A 4593-nucleotide genomic window follows, 5' to 3' on the forward strand; every position below is an offset into this window, starting at 1 on the left:
TTTAAAACTCTACGTCTTCTATGCACTTGGAAGGGTGTGTTGTTAATGTTACTCTTCTAGAATATATTTCATTGCAATTTAAAAGAGTTTACGTATTTGGTGAACTGCATTGTCCAAATAACCAATGACGGACGGAACAAGGAGGACATCGAAAGCAGACTTGCCCTGGCAAAAAAGGGCATTTCTGGAGAAGAGAAGTCTACTAATATCAAACATTGGCCTTAATTTGACAAAGAAATTTCTGAGAATGTACGTCTGGAGCACAGCATTGTATGGTAGTGAAAAATGGGGTGTGTGAAAATCGGAACAGAAGAGAGTGGAAGCATTAGAGATGTGGTGCTACAGGCGAATGTTGAAACTTAGAATTCCGCAGCTCGTGGTCGTGCGGTAGCGTTCTCGCTTCCCACGCCCGGGTTCCCGGGTTCGATTCCCGGCGGGGTCAGGGACTTTCTCTGCCTCGTGACGACTGGGTGTTGTGTGATGTCCTTAGATTAGTTAGGTTTAAGTAGTTCTAAGTTCGAGGGGAGTGATGACCATAGATGTTAAGTCCCATAGTGCTCAGAGCCATTTGAACCATTTTTGAAACTTAGAAGCCGTGTGGGGTTGCCGCGTGGTCTTAGACGTCTTGTCACGGTCCGTGCGACTCACCCCGTCGGAGGTTCGAGTCCTCCCTCGGGCATGGGTGTGTGTGTTGTCCATAGCATAAGTTAGTTTAAGTTAGATTAAGTAGTGTGTAGGCTTAGGGACCGATGACCTAAGTAGTTTGGTCCCATAAGACCTTAACACAAATTTCGAATTGAAACTTAGGTGGGCTGATAAGGTAAGGAATGAGGAGGTTCCGCGCAGAATCGGAGAGGAAATGAATATGTGGAAAACATTGACTCGGAGAAGGGACGTGTTGACAGGAGATCTGTTAAGACGTGAGGAAATGACTTCCGTAATACTTGAAGGAGCTGTAGAGGGAAAAACTGTAGGGGAAGGCAGAGATTGGAATGCATACAGCAAACAATTGAGGACGTAGGTTGCAAATGCTACTCGGAAATGAAGAGGTTGGCACAAGAGAGGAATTCTTGGCGGGGCTCATCAAACCAGTCAGAAGACTGATGACTCAAACAAAGTCCATTAATCTTATCAAGGATAACGTGGGGAATCATGGCATGAGATATTGTGTAACCTCCTCCTCACTTATCGACCTTAATGACAGTGAAAAACTAAACCACGTGTACCTAATGGAAATTTGGGAAAAGCAATCGTCACCGAAGTTAATCTGTCGGTAAAGAGGGAGGAAATGGTTACATCTAAATGAAAGGAAAAATGCAAATGAAACTTGTGGAAATTAATTTTGAAAAGGGGTAAAGTTAATAAAGAAAGTAAATTAACTAGCGGTAATTAGATATTTGAGATTTGGGGGAAATTGCGGTCGCCAGCCCTATGGACAGTTACTATAGTAACTGAAAAAGAAACGTTATTACACATATAATTAGCACTAGAAGCGTGGCAACTGAAGGTTGACACGTGTAGTGTGAAAACTGAAAGTTTGTCAGAAGTAATAAATTTCGCTACACTCTGACTTAATTTAGCAAAAGGATTAATAAAACCGGAAAATTGAAAGTTAATTTAGTGACTTAAATTAATAGTGAGCTTTGTTTCTGAAGCACATCGAAATTCAGTAAAATACGGTTAGTCTTGGGCTACCTCAACAATCATTTCAAAAGCTGCTTGAATCTACGCAATTAAGAATTAAGAGATTTAACTTTGAACTTGAATTAAATGATCCTGAACAATTAACAGTAGTAAAATTTAGTACGTACCAAGCTGAGCTGCAGTCACAGGTAAGCTAAAATACGGTAACAAAACTCGCACTCTTAATTTGTGCTTGTGTAATCTAAATATTGTAGCCAGCTATGAATACCTTAACTGAACTTTGAAATTAAAGCAATGAAATCGAATGATATTATTTTAGTGCTGGCGTTTGAATTTCAACGACACTCGGGATCATTGCGGAAAAGGAAGGGACCCTGCTTGGTAATGCAATTGGGACAATGAGCAACAAAGGTTCATGCTACGTTGCTGTAATTTAGTGAGAAAAATTTAACAGTTTGAAAAGCTGAGGTCTGTCATACAGTTCTAAAACTTTACGTGCTACCAGTCTTCCTTGTTGGTTGATTGAAGGTTTGAAGTCGTCGATCGAGGAGGTGGCGACTGTCACTCATTGTCGGCCGTCGCTGTTGCAGAAGCTGGATGTTGGCCTTCTTCTCGACACGGTCACCAGGCGAAACGGGCTCTTGATGCGCGCCAGCTAATGCTTCTCGTCCGCGACACTGTATCAGAAACTAACATAGCAAGTCGAGCGCAATTACATGCTGCCAAACCCTGAAAGCGCGGCAACTCGCGGGAGCGCCACACAACACACCTGCTCCACTGCCCTCCTCCAGCCAGACCCTCTCTCTGCCCGCGCTCCACGCGGCCGAGTTCACACTACCAAAGATCCTAAACACTTTGGTTCTCCACACGACCTATCGATGTATTCGTTTGATAACATAGTTTTCCCTAGGCAAGACCCGACGTAAAAATACAAATAGTATTTACAAAACAAACCAATTACACTCCTGGAAATTGAAATAAGAACACCGTGAATTCATTGTCCCAGGAAGGGGAAACTTTATTGACACATTCCCTGGGTCAGATACATCACATGATCACACTGACAGAACCACAGGCACATAGACACAGGCAACAGAGCATGCACAATGTCGGCACTAGTACAGTGTATATCCACCTTTCGCAGCAATGCAGGCTGCTATTCTCCCATGGAGACGATCGTAGAGATGCTGGATGTAGTCCTGTGGAACGGCTTGCCATGCCATTTCCACCTGGCGCCTCAGTTGGACCAGCGTTCGTGCTGGACGTGCAGACCGCGTGAGACGACGCTTCATCCAGTCCCAAACATGCTCAATGGGGGACAGATCCGGAGATCTTGCTGGCCAGGGTAGTTGACTTACACCTTCTCGAGCACGTTGGGTGGCACGGGATACATGCGGACGTGCATTGTCCTGTTGGAACAGCAAGTTCTCTTGCCGGTCTAGGAATGGTAGAACGATGGGTTCGATGACGGTTTGGATGTACCGTGCACTATTCAGTGTCCCCTCGACGATCACCAGTGGTGTACGGCCAGTGTAGGAGATCGCTCCCCACACCATGATGCCGGGTGTTGGCCCTGTGTGCCTCGGTCGTATGCAGTCCTGATTGTGGCGCTCACCTGCACGGCGCCAAACACGCATACGACCATCATTGGCACCAAGGCAGAAGCGACTCTCATCGCTGAAGACGACACGTCTCCATTCGTCCCTCCATTCACTCCTGTCGCGACACCACTGGAGGCGGGCTGCACGATGTTGGGGCGTGAGCGGAAGACGGCCTAACGGTGTGCGGGACCGTAGCCCAGCTTCATGGAGACGGTTGCGAATGGTCCTCGCCGATACCCCAGGAGCAACAGTGTCCCTAATTTGCTGGGAAGTGGCGGTGCGGTCTTGGCGTGCATCCGTGCGTCGCTGCGGTCCGGTCCCAGGTCGACGGGCACGTGCACCTTCCGCCGACCACTGGCGACAACATCGATGTACTGTGGAGACCTCACGCCCCACGTGTTGAGCAATTCGGCGGTACGTCCACCCGGCCTCCCGCATGCCCACTATACGCCCTCGCTCAAAGTCCGTCAACTGCACATACGGTTCACGTCCACGCTGTCGCGGCATGCTACCAGTGTTAAAGACTGCGATGGAGCTCCGTATGCCACGGCAAATTGGCTGACACTGACGGCGGCGGTGCACAAATGCTGCGCAGCTAGCGCCATTCGACGGCCAACACCGCGGTTCCTGGTGTGTCCGCTGTGCCGTGCGTGTGATCATTGCTTGTACAGCCCTCTCGCAGTGTCCGGAGCAAGTATGGTGGGTCTGACACACCGGTGTCAATGTGTTCTTTTTTCCATTTCCAGGAGTGTATACATCGACATAAATGCATGTATATACAAATAGTAAAACAATTACAATATACAAAGACACAGAAACGTCATATCTTCAGGTAACAAAATAAGGAAAAAAAATTATAGTACAATAGATGGAAATAGGAGGATATGCATTTCCGGCGTTACAAGTGTATGTATCGGGACCCGTGCTTACGCACAGTGGAATAGAAGGTCATATGTTCCTAGTACGTAACTGTTTGGAAGCTGGTTTTTGTATCTCATCTACATTATTTTTCTTAGTGGTCTTGCAAATTCAATGACGTTAGCCTGTCCTGAAGTATAAAGACTAGTTTTTCCATTAGAAATATGTGGTACAACCTCTCATTGCTACCATGACAATCCCTGTCCTCAAATCCTCTTAATGACGTGACACTAGAACAGCTTCTTCAGCAACATTCGACCCTACAAATAAGCTTCTGCTCATACACACTCCTTATTAGCACCTATTCCATTCTTTCATCCTTAATGATACGTTCCTGCAATTTGGTTATACTAAGCTCCATCTGAATCTTCGAACTTGTAGGTTGAAATATCCCTACTGGACTGTAAAATTATCTTCTGGTGTTTACTGA

This window comes from Schistocerca piceifrons, chromosome X, assembly GCF_021461385.2.
Source record: "Schistocerca piceifrons isolate TAMUIC-IGC-003096 chromosome X, iqSchPice1.1, whole genome shotgun sequence".
Classification (NCBI taxonomy): domain Eukaryota; kingdom Metazoa; phylum Arthropoda; class Insecta; order Orthoptera; family Acrididae; genus Schistocerca; species Schistocerca piceifrons.